Consider the following 22,664-nt stretch of genomic DNA (forward strand, 5'->3'; position numbering starts at 1 on the left):
TCAGCTGAAAATAGAAGTTCCTGAATTGTAGAAATCCAGACATAAACTCTTGTTTCATCCAACTTTGACTCTTATCTGTCATTTATTTAAACTGTGCTCACCTCATGAGGCAGTGACATTCAAGATCATTATTTTCCATTACCCCAAACTCTCAGAATTCTATATAATATTTACCAAGTTTCAAAAATGTTTATCTGCTTTTTACAGATGGAAAGCCTAAGGCAACATGATTTTAGGGCAGGTCTCCAGTGAATTAGCAGCAAGCAAATGGGCTGCTCACTGTATGCACAGCATTACCCCGCCATGTCTTCGGGACAGCTTCGATGCAAACACAGCTGCAAGCCCAGTGCATAGCTATTTACTGTTGGAACTATGTGAGTGATGGGAATTTTCAACTTTAAATAGGGATTTATTAGGCTCTAACAAAAGCAACTAAGAACTTATGCCATTGACTCATTATGGCATAAAGGTAATCCAGGGTTCTTAAAAACTATGGCAATAGAACATAAATGCAGGCAAATCTTGCCAAACCTGAACGACTGGATATAGAACAAGTGACAGGCTCCATATCTAAGAATATGAGAGGAAGACAGTAAGAATTTAGAGAACCTGGTCAGAAAGTAGGCAAGGAGGTAGTGCTTTTCTTTTCCTTCCCTTTCCCTTTCTTTTCTTGGCTTTTATTTCTATGAAACTATCTACTAGGCTATGGGAAAAGATGTAAAATGTACAAATGTAGATCAAAGCATGGACACAAAGCAATGAAATAATAAATGACAATTGACTGGAAGCTTTATAATTTTGTTATAATTTTGGAATTTTGCCACCAACTTCACTAAATTGCATGTATGCAATACCATTACTTGGTACAAATCCTAATTAGAAAATCTCTGAACAAAGTATATGAATATAATGGCATGTTAATAAATTTTACAAATTAAGATTTAGAAAGCACCTCAGCAATCAGTTCAACTTATATGATAAAATAATTGCCATTTAAATAAACCTAATAACTAGTAATCCAACTATCTATTGCTATTTTCTGCATCCTTAGTGCTCAGATGCAGTCCCTGGCATCTATTAGTTATTTATGACTAACTGTCTATGGTTGAAGACCCCACAAGAAAGATGACTTGCCATCTGTCCAGGCATTGTAAGAGTTAAAAATTAAAGGTTGGGCTAAATATAAAAAAATGTGGTAGCCAAAATTATTACTTAAATCAGAATGACTTTTTATGGTAGTTTATTTTTAAAATGAGAAAGAGTGAAAGTAAGGAAAATCAGAGAGAGAGTAATTACTCCAGCCTGGTCCAAACCTGGCAAGGCTTCAGAGGCCACAGCAAAGGGGGCTCAGAGGTAAATTACACAAGGTTTTTAGCCATGAGGTCTCCTCTATGACAAGGGGCCTCTAAGGAGGGTAGTACCTCTCTGAATGTCAGGAAAGGGAGTCGGCCATTTTTACTCACCCACGTGGTAGTTCTAAGGTAAAAATTGAAGAGTAGTCTGAGTTCAAGGTCAAATCTGAAGGCAAAAGAGCTGGTCACAGGAAGTTCTTGCCTCTTTTAAGGACCTTGCTTTATTGTCACTTCCTGTGCCTTCCTTTCACTTTACATGGGTCAATTGCAGCTATAGCTTTGCTTAGGACTGCCCAGGGGGATGCCAGTCAATTCTATTCATCATCCACTATTGCACACATAGGTCACAGACCTCCCCATACTTAAAGGTAAGTGGGGCAAATACACTTCTGGTGATTAAAAATGGGCAGGGGACAGTTAATCCCATCTTACGGCATCCAATTTAACTTCTAGAGAACTTTGTTAGGAAATTGTTTTAGACCTGAAATCTAAATTGAGCTCTTTTAAATTTCTATCTATTTAACATGGTTCTGTCCACTGGGACCAAAAAAGTATGTCTAAATCCTTTCCAACAATGAGAGCCACTTAAATTCTTTGAGAAAAATATTATTGCTTTACCTGAGTCTTCCCCAGAACAAATATGGCTAATTCTCTCAATTGATCCTAATACACTGTGAACTTGATATCTTTTGCCATCCGCACTACCTTATTTGGACAATATCTAGCCTATTATCATCCTTCAATCACAGCCCTGAAAATTGAATACAATCCTCAAGATGCTTTGTACAAAGGCAGAGAACAGTGGAACTAATATTCTCTGTAAGTGAAAGTTTTAGTCAAAGTTATTGCTTTTTCAAATGATACATAACATTGATGACATAATATATTTAGATTCTATAAAACTTATTCAAAATGACTGCAACTTAACAATTTTTCCTCCAAATTGAATTTGTGAAATTGATTTTTTGTACCTGACTTTACATTTCACTATCTTCACTTTCATCATATTTGATGCACCCTTATAATTTGATTCTCAACTTTCAAAATAAATTTAGGATCTTAATTCTTCAGTACAGTATGTTAACTATTTTATACAGTTTTATTTCACCCAAAGATATGATAAGTATACCATTTACATATTTGTTCAAGGTACTGACTAAAGAAAAAATTCTATGTTATCATAAGAAATGATGAAAGGCATATATTCCTGAGAAATCTAGGAAGACTTGAGTGAACTGATTTAAACAATGAAAAGAACCAGGAAAATAATTTATTGAATTATTAATAAAATGAAGTAGTTAATACCTTTGAAAGACCTAGAAAATCTTATTAGATTTCTGAATATATTAGATGCAATGATTAATCTTGACTTCAAAAACCATTTCCAATCTCTTGTCATAATTTCCTTTGTATTATTTTAACATCATCATCTACCAAATCAATAGCTTCCCGAGAAAGGCTAATTTTTCTTTCAATCATCTTATTTCTTTCACTTTCCAGAAAATACCTATTTGAATTTGGCCTAAACATTTTACATTTCCTCAATATGAAAATATGGCATTTTATCTATGACCTACACATGTAAATACCTACACATACATGTAGAGAAATAACCACATTATTATATAGTTTCTGCTAGTTCTCTTTGATTTTTTCTTTATATCTTATTTGCCAGATGACTTAATTATTTCCTTAATTATTTCAAGTTTTAACTATTATGAGCCTTTTTTTTTGTCCTTTCCAGTTAAAAAATGGTTTCAGTTTTGTTTGTCAGATGGAATAGAAGCAAAAAATAATTAAGCAACTCTTGTTTCTTCCTACTCTAAGTTATTGTAGTACTATCCTCCCTAAACTGGCTCTATGCTTTCTTTATCATTTCTTCTCTCTATGATAGCTTAAAAAACAGGTTGTGGTCTTGAGCTTTATTCCTCAAACTCAGCCAAGATTGTGAATTTTTTCAATAATCCTCTATTATATGCTTTTATTTCCATCTTCTATATGTGACTTAAAAAGAGTTTTTAAAAAGTTGCTTGGCAAGTACTCCATGATCATAAATTGTTCTTTTTAGGCAGTTGCCAATTTTTTCTTCTACATCTGATTTTTTTTCCCTTAATGTCATCAGAATTCCACCTTTGCAAGTTTCCCATCTGGGCTGAGAGTGGTATCCTACCTATTTGTCTAAACTTTTTTCAATCTGTCCTCTAACAATCTGGCATGCATGTCAGACTTTGTCCCATTTTATTTTCCTTTTAAAAGAAAATATTTACATCACTCAATGCTCCCATAATTTTCATCCCAAGCACAATATTTTTGGGCTGGTCTGATGCCATCTGAGATAGTTGGGACTTTTGCCTCCTTTCTCCTGATAACCCTGGACCGACACTGACCTCATGTGACACATGATATGAAGCTGTTAAGAACTGTTACCTTGCTAGCAGTTCCTTTTCCTTTTCCATTGCTTCTCCTGACCCCTAATTTAGATGTCTATTCCTCATGTCATGTTTTGAGGAGAAAGGTAACATGTTTCTTCCTTCCACTTTGGTAAGTCCATCTACAAATCTATAATGAGATGGAGAACCAGTAATCTTACTATTTGTCATGCTTCTATATTTTGAAGCTCTGTGGGCTTTATTTTGCCCTACTTCTAGGCCTATATGTCCCAAAATAGTGTTATATTACACATTTATGTTCCATAATCATGTTTGTGTCTTGATGCCAAACTCAGAGATACAACCTAAGCACATTTGGCACTTTTCTTGAGCTTGATTACTTTTTATATGTATTGTCTCTTCCAATTAGAATGCTTCTTAAGAACATGAACTTTTTAAAAATTCCCAGCACTTAGTACGGTGGCTGGCATACAGGAAACAATTTGATAAATATTTTTCATGAATTTATCTGTTAGTAAAATATAGACAAAATTTAATTTCCCCCCTTTTAGTTCCTTCATCATTTGTGGGATAATATTTGCTATTTCAAATCTCAATTCTACTTACTAGAAATATAATATTGGGTATATCATTCATTTTCTCTTTACCTCACTTTCTTTAACTCTAAAATGACAGTTTAACTAGATGACTTATAATATTCCTTCCAGCTCTAATTCTATGATTCTATGAAGATATCACTTGTCCAGCAAGGTGCACTGATACTGAAAACAATGATTTCTTTTATGTTAAATGAATAGGTTACTTGTTTTATTAAGTGAAAGACATGATAAATTTAGATTAAAAAATGAGCTGTGTCTAAGGAATGGTCATTTTAAAGGGCATACCATCATCTTATGATGTTTATCAAAACAATTCTAAGGAAAAATAACAATACAAAGCTTATTAATTAAAAAGCATAGAATTTCAAATTCTTTTTAATTATAAAAGTCCATAAGCTATAATAATCCACTTTGTTGTGTGAATGTATTCATTCATACAGTTTTCTGTAATTTTCTTTTCAAACTTCTACATAGCCACATGTTTAATGTGAATTAATATTCCCTAATCCAATCCTTGTCATACATTACTGTTTAATTAATGTTTGCTAGTGAATTGTGCAAACTGTCTTGGGGGATGGTACATATAATGTTAAGAGTAAAAAAACAATAAAGAAGAAGTTACAGGGACATATGAGAAATAGCAAGTAGTTATCGATGTAAGATGTGTCCCTGGGCCATCTGCCTACATCCATCTCTAAAAGAGAAAATCTTTCATCTCTCTTTCCTCTGCTGCCAATCCATTTATAGAAACATCTCTTTTCTTTATGGAAGCCGTAGTTCTCTTGGACTTTCTCTCTCATCTCCTGCAGGGATGATTAAGCACATTTTAGCCTTTTACTTTGGCACTAGCTATGGGTGGAAAGAGAAGACAGAAGCTGGCAGATGTCCGAAGTGAACTTTGGCCTGACTTCTAATTCTTAGAATGGAAGAAATATGACACAGAGCACTGGCACATCTTGTGTTCCTTTAGGGATCAAATCCTGGTTTTAAATCATGACTCACCTTCATTTCTCTGTGGGTTAAGTTGAATAAAGATGACCTTCTTTGGAGATTATAAACATTCATCAAGTAACATTTTGAAAGTATAAAATATCATGTTTAACCACGACTTTGTGAACTCTAGTATAATCCTTTTTAAAAGATCCTTGTTATACACAAATTGAGTTATAATGAAGGTCACATCACATCTAAGTGGAAAGTGACAATGAGGTCAATTTTAATTTCAATAGAACATAGAAAACCTCTAAATTTGAATATAAGATAAGCTTTGGGTAGCCTTGGGTAGTTTAAGATTTAATAATAAGCATATTTGATTGATCTATGTTTTTTAAAGTAATAAATCCTACACAGTAAACAATGTTACAAAATATCCTTTTATTATATATACTGATTTACCAGACACCATGACAGGCTATGGAGGCTGTGTCTATATGAGTCAAATATCAAGAAGACTGAAAATTTAGCTCAGTGGAATTGACTGTCAGATTTGGGAGGGAGGAAGAAATAACTGGGGAGTAGGAGAGAAAATCATGAATCATGGAACCATGGAAAAATATTCTAAATAAAAAAATGGGGGGGGAAGCCTGAAAATTTTAAATGAAATATTGTACGTATTGTTTCCTTGATAGTAAATATTTAATTCTTTGGAAACATCTAGCTAATTGACTTTTTTTCATACTCTTCTTTGAAATCTTCACTCTTCTTATAAGTAAGCAGCATGTTATGATGGAGCCACTTTATGTGAAAGCAGAAGCTCTGGTTTCAAATCTTGTTGCTACTATTTACTGTCTACATTCTTCCGTTATCATTTTTCCACTTCAGCTACTTTCATAAGTTCTGAGTTCCCTCATCTATAAAATGAAGGGGTTGAACAAGATGATCTCGATATTCCTGCTTGCTCCAGATCTTACTATTTGCCTTCAGTACCGTGCTTAAACAAGTTAGGATTGTTAAAACATGCAAGCCCCTGATTATAAATACTAACCCTATTCACACCCTTTAGCATATATTATCTATAAACTAAAATTACCATAAACTTTGTATTTGGAAGAACCTTAGAGATAAATCCTTTTAGTTAACAAATAAAGAAAATGAGTCTTGGAGAGGTAAAGTTTCCTTGTCAAGGTGTTATAATGTGTTGAGGCAGATCCCAGAATTGAAAGTAACCAGTCCTATAGGCCCTCATTCCAGTATGTTTTCCAACATTTAAAAATTCTTTAATGGGGGCAGCTGGGTAGGTCAGTGGATTGAGAGTCAGGCCTAGAGACAGGAGGTCCTAGGTTCAAATCCGGTCTCAGACACTTCCCAGCTGTGTGACCCTGGGTAAGTCACTTGACCCCTATTGCCCACCCTTCCCACTCTTCTGCCTTGGAACCAATACACAGAAGTTAAGGGTTTAAAAAAATCATTAATGTTCAACATACCTAGTATTGAAATGTTTTACAAGACTTCACATGTATAATGGGCATCATATTGCTTGCCTTCTTAGGTAGGTGGGGAAGGGGATAGAAGGAAAAGATAATTTGAAATAAAAAATAAAATATTAATAAAAGAAATTAAATTGAATCAACACATATTTACTTAAAATTCATTTTAAAAATTAATTGCATAATTCTAACACATAATGATTTACAATTTCTTATTTTCAGTAGTTTCATTTTGTTTCCTTTAGTTCTCATTTTTATATTGTTTATACTGTTCTAGATCTGCCTAAAGGGTAGCTAGAATTGTGTCAACTAATACTTTAAATTTGAAGAGTTGAAAAGAGAAATTGTTTTTAAAACAGCCTCCAGACTTCTAAAATTGAGCCCTACAGTAGTCTAGCCACTGTCAAAGGCTTATCTGTTCCTGGCCTTGCTATTATATTCATACAAAACTGACTGTACCAGTGGAAGCATGCAAGTTACAAAGAGAGACAGACAGAGATAGACACAGAGACAAAGAGACAGAGACAGACAGAGACAGAGAGGTAGGAAGAATGACAAAGTCAGAGAGACAATCATATTAATTAATTAATTATTTCAGAATACTTTTCCATAGTTACATGATTCATGATTTTTCTCATCCCTAAACTCCCCCCTCCTGGAGCTATCAAGCAATTCCACTAGGTTATATATGTATCATTGTTCAAAACCTTTATTTTTTATTAGTTTTATTAATAAATTTATTATAGAGAGACAATCATAGAGAAATAGAGATGGAGACACAGAAAAACATTGGAAATAGAGGGAGTAAAACAGAGGGAATGGTTGAAAGTGAGACTGAGAGAAAGAGACAAATAAACAGAAACTTAGAGTTAGTAAACCTGGATTCAAATCTCTAGTACACCAAAGCATGATTGAGAATACACTTAATTTTGGCTCAAATAAGATAAAAATAATAATATATGTGATTTATGTTATGTTTATATGAAGTGATAGGATGGTTGTTAACTGCATGACCTTGGACCACTCCCTTTATCATCAGTTTCCTCATCTGCAAAATGATAGTATTTGACCAGTTGACTTTTTAATGGATCTTTAAATCCTAAATCTATGCTCATTTGTTACTGGGATTCTAAGTATGGCATCCTTTCAACTCTACCATATTTCAGAAGGTCCTGCTTGTTTTGGAGAGGAAGGAAGGAAGGTTACTCAGATGTCCCAAAGAGTATGCTGGAGATAGTTCACACTGACTCATGAGAACCAATTGTTAATTTTTAGTGTATTTATAACACAGAACTAGACAAATGCCACCACAAATCAGGGCTTGATTTGTTGTTTTATTGATTACTTAGACTTGAGAAAGGTATGGAATAAATCTTAATAAAAAGAAATTAAAGGTATTTTATTCCTACATTTTTTTCTAAGAGAGATTCTTATTAATATTCACCCTCCATTGCTTTTTGTGCCTCAAATCTAATACAAGGTAAATGTCTATTATATTTGTGTATAGATACCTTGCATAATTCTGCAGGTGTTCCATTCTAAATTGAAATATTTGAGGAGCTTCATCCTGGTGAGCATATTTGTATGTATATGTGTATACATGGAAAGGGACTATTTTTCTTTATAACTGGTTCTTTCTGCTTTTTTCTCAAACCCTGCTTTGATAAAAATCTCTTACCTTCTCTAAAGCCTCTGGCTATTGAATGTTAATCACAGTAATTGCTGCCCACCTGCTCCAAGGGAGAGGCGATGAAGATTAATAAATCAGTGTTTGCAAAAACTTCTGTGTTGCTCAGATGAAATGAAAATCATGCTTCCTAATGACACCTTTTGCTAAGTTGCAATTCTCAAGTTGCTTTACAGTGGAAAGAGCCTATGGGATTTCTAATACAAGAGCTGGCTGATTATATGACAAGAGTCATTCAGAGTAGCTAGTTTTCCTGCCTTACAAATACTACCTGATCCCCCTCCCCTCCAATTTCTTAACTGTCCATGAATTTGGTTATACAAACACATCTTGACACAGTTTGCTAAAAATTTGGGAAATTAATATTGATGCATGATTATGGCTTACACCCTCTCTAGCACACATTGTATATGTGTCTATACATGTACACATAACTATATTTATAGTTGTATATAACTATACTTTATATATATACATATATATTTAAAATTTCCTCCTAACACATTTGTTTAGTCTGTAAGATGAGCCTCTCTTTTCTACCTCTCTACTCTAGCATATATATATATATATATATATATATACACATATATATACAGTAAATTGTTTAAAATTGTAAGTTTCAGAATTGGTATTTAAATCTGTTTGGTAGAGACAGTTCACTGGAAGTACACTGTAGCAATAAAATCATAGGTTTAGATCCTCTCCTTCCTATTCCTAGTAAGATTTTGGAAAATTTTGTCTGTTAATCTTCTTTTCAATTATCAGAAAATCCCTATGGGATATATACTTAATTTTCAAAATGATCATGAAAAAGCTAAATGATATTCATTGGCAAATATGAATTTCTGCATCCTTGGGACTATTTCACAATGTTTATCATCAACTTTCTTTGTCAAGTTCAAGAAAATTATCTGGAATAAAGTAACTATCACACTGGCCCAAAATTCATATAGAAGTAAAATGTTAATGTTACTTGGATTGTAGAATTAGCTTTTTTTTTCATTTTAAGACACCTATAACTTTGAACAAATTTGGACTGATAAAAGATAGATAATAAATTATTCTTATTTATTCAAACATTTATGTAGTTATAATTCATCATAAATCAATAATTCAATATTTAACTCTGGTCAAACATTTTAGAAATATATTCACTTCAGCACTTCAACTTCAGGATTTTGTTTCTTTAAAAGCTCTTAACTACTATGTACAAACAATATAATAAGTAAATTGATAGCAAAACATTGATTTCAGTATAATGAACTTCTACCCCTTTCCCCTATTACAAAATAACAAGAAAGGCACAAATATATACAGTAATTAAAATGGAAATAAGAAAAAATGAGAAACATCTCTACATACCTTCTAAAAACTTTTCAATTAACAACAAGGGCTAATTTTCATGATATCTTCACTCCTATTAATCATTCTGAGTCTTCACACAAGGTAAGCCAAGACAAACAACCCTATCAAGCTTAAATTTAAACTTAAGCTTTGGTGACTTTTGCCCTTCCCTATTAGGACAATTACACAGTCTAAAACCTCTTATGCCTAATAATAAATTTGTAAAAACAACATGAAAAACACTGAACCTGGGATAAGAGAGTATTCTTTCTGCAAAGTGAAGGATGGGGTGGTGGCAGGGAGGAGATATTGAAATAGCTTCTATCACTTTCAGGAAAATCAGCCTGAAGAGTTTACATTTAGACTATGAAATTTTAATACTCAGATATCAGTAACCCTTTCAGAAAGACAATGTAAAAGTCTTTCCTCTTACTAATTTGGAAACATTTTTTTCAATTTACTTCAAATTCAATAAACATTTATTAAGCCCCTAGTATATACCAGGCAGTATGCTAAGCAATGAGATAACAGGATAGGAGTCTGATATTCATGAGGCACTTACATAGCAATTTCAAAAAATGTCTAAATTTAGTTGGTGAAGCAAAACTCCCACACTGTTTTATTGGAATCAAAAATAAACATCCTATTTAAAGCACAGAATCAGACTTTTAAAAGAATTAATTCAGGTATCTGAATTTTTCTGGATTATCCATTTTTTAAAAATACTTGAATAAACAAGAGAAGACTGAGACAGTATAAATATAATGTGGTCTTCCAGACATACTCTCCCCATAAGTGGACTATAGCTTTACAATCTATAATATTAAAAATAAGTTGAATAAACTAAGAAATGGAAAGTGGGAGAGAAGGAAGAAGATTGGGCCTAGAATGATGCTGGAAGAATGAAATAAACAGGAGATTGACAATATAATTAAAAGAATCAATTGCTGCTGAAATATTTAAATTATAATAAATACATATTATTCAGCTGTTGTCTATTGTCTTGCTGAGAATCAATATTTTCTCCCTTAATTTGAACAATTTTCTTAAAAATTGTTTTGTTAATAATATCTATTCAAACTACAGGTCTTTAAATGATGCAAAACTCTGAGATATCTGGGGGTGGGGAAGGAGCAAACAATGACTAAGACTATTATGTCAGACATTGTGCTAAGTGCTTTACAAATATCATCTTATTTGATTATATTTGATCTTCTTATTAACCCTGTGACATATGTGTTGGTATGATCCTAAATTTGCAATTGAGGGAACTGAAGCAGATATTAAATGATTAGCCCAAGATCATATAGATAATAAGTGCCTCAAGCTATATTCAAACTTAACTTTTCCTTACTCTGGGTCCAGTTCTCTATTTACTATGGCATATAGTTTTCTCATTATTAATAAGTGGGTAAAAAAAGAATAGTCATGAAAAAAAATAACTAGGTAAGAGAAAATAATACCAGGCAAGAACATACCAAATATTTGGGAGATAGGGCTAAAATAGTGCTCAAAGGGAAAAATTTTATCATACGTTACATTTAAACATATATTTTAAAAGAGAGGTTTAATCAAGAGAAAAATATAATAAGAAGGAATGTCAGCTAAAATAAGTAGTAAAGGAAAATATTGCAAAGTTAGTGGCTAGATAAGATGGAAAACAAAAAGACAATGAAATGATAATAGAAAATAAAGCTATTTTTTGAAAAGACTAATGAAAGTGGTATAACTTTATTAACATGAGAATAAAATTAATTTGTAAAAAATGAAAAATGTGGATTTATAATGAAGGAAAAAGAAAAAAAGAATTGCCAGAAATGACTTTAAATTGTTGACTTGAAAGAAATTTACCATGATTTTTTAAAAAAAAACATAAAAAATCAAAGAAGAAGTTGGTTTTAAATAATGTATTCAGGAATAACCCTACATGACATATAAAAAAGGAATCCTATTCAATATTGGTTTATTTGTGAAAATATAAAATATTTGTGGATAATATATTTTCAAAAATAAATATATTTTCTATAATTTTGTTCTCAATATTTGAGGTGAAAAAGCTATTGTATCATACATCATGTATGAGAAATATATTATTCTAAAACCAGGAAGGGATAAAACAGTGAATGAGATGAATTTTTAATTCATCTCATTAATTAATATTATTGAAAAATTTTATACAATCTCAGAGTAATCCTAAAGGAAAATGACCTTCACTAAAGTATTCAATTTGATAAAAGCAGTTTTATACCATTAATGAGTTGCTAAATATCAGGAAATAAAGAGACTAATTAATTATAAAATATTTTAAAGACTTCATTTTACTATGCTTATAATTGTCATAAAATGTACAAATTTAAGATAAAAAGCATGGAAAGATGCTTGGCATATGAAAAACATATGTATATTACATGGGTCTAACTATACACATTCATACACATATAATGCTAGTTTTTTTTTAATATCTATGTCATCTATATCTAAACCAAATAGCATAATATATAATGAAAACATGTTTGAAATATTTCTCAAAAATAGAAATAAAATGCAGGAATCCTATGACTTAAATTTTTTCTTGAGAAAGTTAACATCCACTGGTGAGAAACATGTCATTCTAAATGCAAAAAGAAATGGTTCTGATGAAAAAGGAAATCAAGATTTCATCTCGAGAGATAATGTGAATATATTGGGAATAATCAAATAAATAGGTACAACAATACATAAGAAATATTTCATTATAATAAACAATCTTAACCAAAAGCAACAGGTTCCATTAACAAAAGAGATGTGAGGTATTGAATTGCATACATTATAAGACATGATTCCTTTGTGATGCTTGATTTTGCTTAACATGGGAGGAATGATGGGAGAATGGAGCTGTATCCACAAATAATTGTAATATAAAAGCAAAAGTCACCAATAAAACTAATTTGAAGAATAGACTTAATGTCTTAGCATAAAGGTATGCTAAGACTTTCCTCCAGTTACAAGTGAAAAATCTGTTTAAAATAAGCTGATTAAGTACCTCTGAGCTTGAGGGATGTGATAACTTAGCATAAAGAACAATTTCAATAATGAAGTCAAGTAATTATTGAGAAGAGCTTCCAAACTTCAAAGTGAAGGAGATGCTTTTAATTGCCTGAATTTTTAAGACCCTTGAGGTGGAAATATGCCTGTATCTTGAGGCAGGAGAGAGCTGATGATGAATTTCTATCAAGTAAGTAGTAGTTAGAATACCTCTTTTTTTATTTCTCTTTGTGAATGGATAATTGCACAGATTGACATCTAATAGTAGCCCCAATTTAAAAACCTACTTAATATAAGGTCAATGCCATGGTGCATAATGTAGATTTGAGTTGGAATGTGTAGTTCATTTCAATTCTTTTAAACTAGTTGTTTAAATAAATATTTCATCATTAAAGATTAAGGATCACTGAAAAGGATCTATTTGTATAAAAATATTTATTGCAGTTCTTTTTGTGGTAGCAAAGAATTGGAAATCAAGAGGTTGCCTATCAATTGGGAATGATTGAACAAAATGTGGTATATGATTGTGATGAAATACTAATGTGACTTGAATGGATGCAAAGTGAGTAAACCCAGAAGAACACTGAACACCAGTGATTCCAAAAGTGGGCTCTACCTCCTCCTGGTGGGTGCTGCAGCGATCCAGAAGAGTGGTGATGGCCACAAGTACATTTATCTTTCCTATTAATTGCTATTAAACTTTTTAAAAATTAATTTCCAGGGGGCTAAGTAATACTTTTTCTGGAAAGGGGGCAGTAGGCCAAAACAGTTTGGGAACCACTGCCATACACAGTGACAGCAATAATTTTTGATGAACAATTGCAAATAACCCAGTTATTCTCAGCAATACAGTGATTCAAGACAATTGTAGACTCATGATGAAAAATAACATCTGAATCTAAAAGAAGTACTGATGGAATCAATGTAGACTTAAACATACAATATATTTCACTTTCTTCCCTCCTTCTCTTCATTCTTTCTTCTCTCTTCCAAAAAATGACTAAAATGAAAATGTATTACATGATTACATATGTAAAATCTATATCAGATGGAGGATGGAGGATGGAGGGTGACAGAGAATGAGGATGAAAAGGAAAGAGAATTTGGAAGTCAAAATTTAATAAAATGAACATTAAAAATTGTTTTTTTTGTAATTGTAATTGTTATTGGGGAAAATAAAATGTAATTTAAATTTTTGAGGATAGCAATATGAAGTCTTTATATTGGATTAAATGAATAGGATCCTAGCTGTCTCATGCACTGTGGAGATGCAATTACATATTATGTGTCCTTTTTTAAGCACCAGAAAATTAACATTGTGAGCTCATGTTAGAAAGAAATTTAGATATCATCTAGTCTAATCCCTTCATTTCACATGAGAGAAAACTGAGGCTCAAATGGTGAAAATAATTACACTAGGTCATAAAACTAATAAAATGAAGTGTTTTCCCTGAGCTACAGTAGAGTACAATGGAACAAGCAATGGATTTGGTATGATGAGAATATGAGATTTGAATCCTGCTTCTGCAATTTTCTAATTTGACTTTGTGCAAGTCACTTAATCTCTCTAAGCATCAGTCTACCGGACCACAAAATGAGGAAAAAATAACTATAGTAGCTACTTCACAAGATTCTTCGGTTGCCTAAATCACTCCATACAGAGAGACTTTGATTGGTTCCTGAGATGTGGTAGACTAGGGTACAGGGAAAGGAAGTGATGTTGAGAAAGAGGATATAGAAATGAGATCGTAGAGGAGAGGCAGTTGCTCTCTTTAGGTTGGTGGCTCTGGTGGAAGAAACTCTTATGGGCTGGTAAGATTAGGGTAGTAGGTTAGTAAATATTTCTTTTATTTCTTTCCCTCCTTATTTCTTTCTTAGACTATACTTATATTGAAATATAATTGTTACATTGTTAAAAGCTACTATCACCCGCATGACTTAAGAGTTAATTATTTTAAAATGGAGACCACAATAATCTTTTCTTTATTTTTAAACCAATATTATATTTCCAAACTAATTTCTAAATACTACATTTCACATATTACATTTGGTATAATATTAATTTTTCAATATTGCAACACTTAGAAATTGTTAGGTGACCTGCACTATTAATTAATTAATGCAATAATTTATAACTAGTATTTCAATTATAATCATATAAAACTCTGTTGTGCAAATTACCTTAGATATTATCTAATCCAAAGTCTCATTTTATTGGCGGGAAACCTGTTTTTATATAAGGCAAAATGGATTACCATTTTAATTTGGATATATAGTAGCAGTTTCATGGGTAGAACATGTGTTTCCTTGATCCCAGTCTAGTCATCTTCAATAACTACTGCAAAATTATTTAACAAAAAACTTATTTTCTGAGTCCTTTATGAGGCTTTGATTCTGTTGGCATGGATATTCCATTTACCATTGCATATTATTTATGCAATGATTTAGAAGTTAGTTGTTGATAGTTGTCATGACTGAAAAATTCATCATCTGGGGTCCAATATTATGATAAACCTTGTTGAGCTAATTTATTTTTGTCCTGAGACTACAGTCTTGCTTCCATGTATAATGTTTTATAATTTCTCCTTCCTAAGAGCTATTTTCTAACAGATAAAAGAGTAAATGATACAAATAGGAAGTTTTCAAAGGAAGATATACATGCTATCAACAATCATCTGGAAAAAAAATGCTTCAGATCAGTAATGATTAGAGAAATGAAAAATAAAGCCACCTTCCTACTTTATAACTATCAAACTGGCAAATGGCAAAAGAACATTTTGATGGGGATAGAGGAAAATAGGGCTTATTGGTAGAGATGTCAATTAGTAAAGCCATTCTGGAGAATAACTTGGAATTGTGCCTCACTAGTTACTAAACTGTGTATATTCTTTGAACCAGATGAAACACTATCAGATTTATAACTTCCAAAAATCAAATTAAGAACAATACAAGCACATTCTCAGCAGCTGTATTTTAATAACTCCAAAATGGAAAGTAGATCCAAAACTACTCATATACTAGAGTATAACTAAACAAATTATGCTATATGAATGTGAAGGAAAATTACTTTAGCATATGAAAAAATAAAATGGACATTCCCCCCAAGAATCTAGAAAGATGTCTATGAACTAATACCAGATAAAGTAAGAACTAGAAGAATTTATGCAATGACATTATAAAGAAAAACAACTTTGAAGCCCTTTAAACCTCTGATTAATGCAATCCTAAACCGTTCATATACAGGCCTAAAGATCCATCATGTGAACTACTTCTTGCTATAAAGATGATGGATTTAAAATCCAGAGGGAGGCCTACATTTTTTTTGCAAATGGTCAGTTTGAGAATAAATGACAGATTGATAGATAGGTAGATTTACTGTCTTCATGATAGTAAAAAGTGAAAAAGTAAGCTGCCTCAATAACTGGTCTCAATTAATATAGTTTCACTATGCTCTCATTCTCAGGAAAATCATTAGTTTCCTCAGCTGTAATTATACTTGGAGTTCCTATCTCACAGTTATTTTCTTCACAATATTATCTCAAGTCAGCATGTGCAATGTGTGTTATTTAAATTCATCATTATTAAACATAGTTCTAAAGACTAAAAGCACATTTACATTACACATGAAAAGAAAGACCTAACATGAGTTGTTTCTTTGTTGCTATGAAAAGGTGGATTACTCAGAGAGATTCAGTGGGCTTTTGATGCTCAGTGACTTGAAACGAACCACCTCACTTGGTAAGGAGAAGCAACTGCTTATGGAGTGTTCTGTTTTTACACAAATGACTATACTGATTGCATTTGATTAAACTCATTTAGAGTTAATCAAATCTTTCCACAAAATGCTGTCCAGATGATTCTATTTTACCCTGAGTACATTATAATCATGAGAAATTTATTAATAAATTCTTCTTCCATGGGCCATTGTTTTGCACATCTGTGTTTAATGTCCCTTTTCTCCAGGGCCTCATTCTCAGGACTGAATCAGCAATTTTATTTTAAGGTGTTTCATTCTTTGACATCAGCATTTTACTCAACCATTGTCTAGAATGTGTATATAATAGTTTCTCCAATTCAACTTAATTAATATTTATAGAACCTTAACAGAATCAATATTATTTTCTCAGCAAAATAAGATTTAAATGGAAAAACACTAGTGCTCTGAAGATCATTTTTTGTACTTAATACACATTTAGAAGTTAAAACAAAGCCACTCATCTTTTGTCTGTTTGGTTAATCTGTACACAAAGGGATGGATTAATGAAGTCAAAAATGTACTGCTCCTGGAGTCTAGCCTTAGAATTAATTCTAAAATCTGACTTTTACTACCTTCCTGACAATGGGCAAGTCACTTCATTTATTTGGGCCTCAGTTTCTTCATTTATATAATAATAACAACAACAATAATAGATAATGTTCATAGTACCTACTATGTTCCAGGCACTTCACTAAGATCTTTACAAATACTATCTTACTTCATACTCAAATCTAAAATATATTACATAATTATGTTATTTACTTCAAAGGTTGTATTTGGAAGGGAGTGGATAAGATGCTTTGTAAGCCTTAAAGCGCTGTGGAAAAGTTAATTATTAACCTGATTCCATTCTTACACTTTAAAAAGAAGTTGACCAATCAATTCTTCTCTTCTCCCACATAATAAACACATATAATTATTGTGCAGTCTTTCATACATAGAAAGTAAAGGGATCCTTCTTACTGGAGGTCTTATCCAAAATTCACATTATCATTTATAAAGTAAACCATGAAGGCATTGTTATTTTGCTCTAAGTTGAGTTATAGGACCTTTGAGATCTTTCCTCATTGTTACTGTCAGTGATTTTGATCTTGGAGGCAGTTTTGGAATAGAAGAAAAAGCACACAATTTGGAGTCAGAAGACATGGTTTTGAATTGTATATTAATTTCTTATACTTATTAAATTTAATTATAAAATACAAAGTAAAAATTAAAAATTAAAAAGTATAAATTAAACTTATACTTATTAAACTTTACTTATACTTATAAAATTCACACCTCTCTCTTAATATTTCTACCAAGTATCAGTCCCAAGGCAAAAGAACAATAAGGGCTGTGCAATTGGGCTTAAGGGACTTGACCAGGGTCACATAGCTAGGAAGTGTCTGAATCTAGATTTCAACCCAAGAATTCCCATTTCCAGACCTGGGTCCCCATTCGCCAAGCCACCTGCCCCCATCTTAGTTTTTTAGTAGTTGTACAACCATGGACAAGTCATTTAAGTTCTATAATTTTCAGTTTTCTCATTTTTAAAATGAGAATAATTAAACATGAGTTATTTTGTCTTACTCAACATTGAAAGATCCTCTCTGATTCCTTAGCATCGCATAGAGTTTAGAGTAATTTCTTGAATCTATTCTAGCAGAAAAAGAATGGGAGAGGTTAAACTCTAGGTCTAGTGATGGTCTATAGGTCTTTCATCTCAGTACCAGCTGAATCAAGATTGAAACATCTCAAAAAGTTGTCTATAGGATGATTTTTCTTTTGGCATTGGAATCTCATTAAAGTTGTCAAAGAGGGGGAGGCCTGAGATGAGCATGGAGGAAGTACTCATGAAAAAGAATTGCAGATAGCAAAGTATCATTTATCTACCTTTCAGGTGTAATATAGGATTTTAACCTTGCCATGTTGGCTTAGGACAAACCTATCAGTTGCCCTGGATGGAATGTTGAAGGTGACATGAACCACTGGGCAAATATCAACTGCCAGTGAGACCAAGAGTATAAAAGGCCCTGGAGACCCAGGGCTGGGTTCTCTTCTGACCTGACTTCACCCTGACCACTCACTTACTCCTTACCCCTGGGCCCAGGTGGTGGGAGTATGGATCGTGGGTAGGACTAGAATAGGTTAGGATTTCAAGACTCAATCTTCTAGAGAAACAAAATATTATTATTATCATCACTGGCAAGATTAGGCCAAAGATCAACTTTATTTCCTAATCAGAGACCTCATCATTCTAACCGAGGTGTTCCTGCCCTCAGTCAGCTTAGATCTTCCAAGGATTTCTACCGGCTTTAGTCCATTAATCTTCAACAAAAGATCTTAATATTTCCTATCCCTCTTACCATTGTCTTGTTCCCTACCAGTTATCAATAAACCCCATAGCCTTAACCAGTGAAGCCTGTGATTATTTCCCTACCATCAAAGGCTTAGGAGGACAGGCAACAGGAAGGGATTCTGAGCAGTTTGGGCTGGAACAAACTCCATTGCTGAGGGGGAAGAGGTTCTACATCCACTTCCTGCCAGCCTGCCATTAACCAATAGGAGCCTATTTCCTCAGCAGGGAAGGGCCAGCTTATTTTATCTTATCTTAAAGGAGCCTGGTGGCAAGCAGTGAGACTTCACTGGACACCCAGTTCCCAGGGTTGGATCCTTGTACAGTCATAAACAAGTTACAAGCCCAACTGAGGTTTGCTCACTCCATCCTTACAACCAGCACCATCCTATTGCTAGCCTTGCTTTCAGCTCAAGTCCCTTGTGTCCTACTTGTTAATTACACAGGGTGATAGGAAGAGGCAAAGAAGATAACATATAGAAAGTACTTTGAAATTGTAAAATCCTCCATAACTATTCTATATTATCTCCATCAGAGAGGTCCAGGAATGAGCTTTGAAATTAGACATATTCTTAGAGCTAATTACAATGGTTTAATTTTCTCAATAATCATAAAATGATCTTAACTTTTCTTCAAATGCTCGCATTTGGCACCATTGATTGAAATTTATTGTTGAGAAGACAGACTAATTACTAAGCACATGCCAGACAACTACTTTGAGATCAATGATTTCTGGAATGTAATGATCACGGAAAATGGGAAGAATGCAATGGAGAGGACAAATCTCCCAATTTTCAGACAAGAGATTGGAGAAACATCTGCACTATATTAGCCAAGAGATTGATTTGAATTGCTAAAAAAAATCCAGAATTTATTAATGATAGGATTTATGAATAGTTATAAAGGTTAGAAATGATTTCTGATTTGGTAGACATTCATTAAAAGCAGGTCATGTTGGATCAATTTTAATTACTTTTATGATAGGATTATATGTCTGGTAGGTAAGAAAAAATACATTATCATAGATATATAATCTTAGATATCAACAAAATTCATGACAAAATATCTTAAGATTTCTTTGACAATAAGGTAGGCATGGGTTACATGAAAATATAGTTTAAATGAATTTAGAGAAATTGGATGACTAACAAAAGCATAGCTTTAGTTGTCAACATATAGGTAATTGTCTATGGATAATTCTAGAAATGTCCCCGTACTGTGAGACAGATAGTTAAATAGAAAGATAGACACAAGATGTGGATCAGGTTATACATGAAAGGCATATAAAAATAAGTCAAAACTCAGAGGCATAGAACAAATATCATAATGTCATAATCTGAAATGGTTCTGACAGGCTAAATATAAGATGAAATTTAATAGGAACAAAAGTAAAAGCCTACATCTGGAATGTAAACATTTTAAGGAAAGCCAATTTTCTATATCTGTGTGGTGTATAGAACACAAGAAGAGTAAATGCAACTTAATTAAAGAAGGCAGCTCTGTCATTTTTCACAATAGAAAAAGAGAAAACTTTTTACATTACTTAAAATTCTGTTGGATGCTAGGAAATATTAATGAAAATCTTGTAGACCTTACTTTATAATTACTCAGAGGAAGGCCAACTTCAAAAGTAACTGCTATTAATGTGTTGCATTTGCCAGAGAGAAGAAGTCTTTAAGGTGTTGGATGATATGTCAGCAAATCCAGAAATAATTTCTGTAGCCAAGACTCTTCTCCATCAAATAGATTTTCAATTTTTGTTCACCCTGGTAACCTGAGATTGAATTGTGAGTCATATTGATAAAGTTAATAGAGCTTTACAAGCTGCAATGTAAGACTTTGCAAGCCTCAAAAATATTAGTTGGATAGAAAGGCATACTGAGGTTAATACTTGGTGGTATAAAGGAAATTTTTAAAAATCCCTCTTGTTTATGAATATAAAATTACAGAAGAATTAGAAATTATCACAACTTGTTCATCAAAGTGAGGCAAAAAAATAGTCAACGTGGGACAAAAATAGATTGACATTTTCAAAAAAACTAATTTTATATACTTTTAAAAGAAAGTTTTTATTTCTCTGGGGCCCATCTAAGTTTCACAACTAAATTAAGTTAAAGAATCTTATTCATATTTTAATTCATTTCTTTTTCTGCACTTTACAATGGAATTAAGCTAAGCAGATGCTCATTTTAAAGCATAACATGGAATTCAATGCTTTTGTTTTGGGAGCAATGTGGAATAATGGGAAGAAAATGACTTGGTGTTTGGAGTCCTGCTTCTCTATCCCAGATTTGGCACAGACTATATGTGTGACCTTGATTAAGTCACCAGTTTTCTATTCCTTAATCTTCTAATTTGTAAAAAAGGAAGATAACAGTTTTGTTGTGTGCATTTGTGAGTATTTGTCTGTGTGAGGAATGTGTTTAATAATTGAGGGAGAAGGAAAAGTAGCCAAGAGAGTACAGCATACAGGTTAACTGGCAGAACTCCAAAAAACTCAATGCACTGTAACATGAGGCCAACAGAGTACAACCCTTGAAGGCTAGGGGAAAAAAGGCAGAGTAGAGATTATCTGAAGATAACAAGGTAATAAGCAATGTGGATGGAGTGGGGGATCAGAATCCAGCTAGACAAAGTGACTCTGAGACATGTCACAGGAAACCAGTTGAGTCATCCTCTTCAAGTGCACACTATGGGACCCAAAGTTAGCCAGGCTTATCCCAAATACTAGAGAAGGTTATATTGAAAATAGGGAATAGTGCTTCCTCTATCCAAGAAGCAGAACAGAACCTCATCAGATAGACAAAGTAATGATGGGGAGAAACACTAACTACAAAAATGAGTAAAAATCAAAGCAGAAAACCTAACCTTACAAACTTATTTTAGTAACAGGGAAGATCAAATATAAACATAGAAGAGGACAACAATGGCAAAAAAAGAAACACAAAAGAAGCCTCAAAAGAAAGGGAGAAACGTGTTAGGTACGAAAAGAACTTCTATAAAAATTTAAAAAGAAAGTTAAAATAATAAGATAATCAATAGAAAAAATTAATAGCTTGGGGAAAATTAATGAAGAAAACAACTCCTTAAAAACTAGAATGAGCCAAATTGAAGTAGGAGTGGTAAAGTGAGGGGAATGTCTACCTACTCAAAAAAATCTTGAGCTCAGTTTTGCATATGGTTTCTTGGATCTCACCATCTCCTATTGGCTCTTTTCTTTGTTCTTTGCCCCTGTAGAAATTTTTGAGCAGTATTTTTTTTTTATTGTTTGCTCATAGTCCCAGCCTTTTTATTTTGGCTGTGGACTGGGAATTCTGAAATCAGCTAGTTGATTCTGTTTCCTCTGCTGCTGGCTGGCAAGGATAAGCCCTGAGAGCTATTTTGCCCTAAGGCTAGATCTTCCTCTACAGAAGACCAGGTTTAAAAAAGGTCCAGCACTATGCACTTATGGGACCCACTATGGGCTGGTGCCATGGCCTGAGACTTCAAGGGGTGGGCATAAGATGCTCTTTTGTTGGTGTAGCCTATGTTTCAGGATTGTGAAGTAAGGCTACATTCAGTCACAGAAACTGGTGCAATAGGTGCTGGGTGGTTGGCCAGCACTCCTCTGTATGCAGTTTTGCTTCTGGTTCCCTCTTATCCTATGAAAATCAACTCTTCCCCCCCCGCACCTTTCTCTCTCTCTCTCTCTCTCTCTCTCTCTCTCTCTCTCTCTCTCTCTCTCTCTCTCTCTCTCTCTCTCTCTCTCTC

The 22,664-nt window shown here is 33.0% G+C and overlaps 1 pseudogene; it reads left to right on the forward strand.

The window, feature by feature from the left end:
- Nucleotides 1-226: 226 nt before the first annotated feature.
- The window catches only part of LOC123248118, a 106,336-nt pseudogene continuing 83,898 nt past the window's right edge, over nt 227-22,664 (forward strand).

The sequence above is a fragment of the Gracilinanus agilis genome, chromosome 1 (assembly GCF_016433145.1).
Source record: "Gracilinanus agilis isolate LMUSP501 chromosome 1, AgileGrace, whole genome shotgun sequence".
Lineage (NCBI taxonomy): Eukaryota > Metazoa > Chordata > Mammalia > Didelphimorphia > Didelphidae > Gracilinanus > Gracilinanus agilis.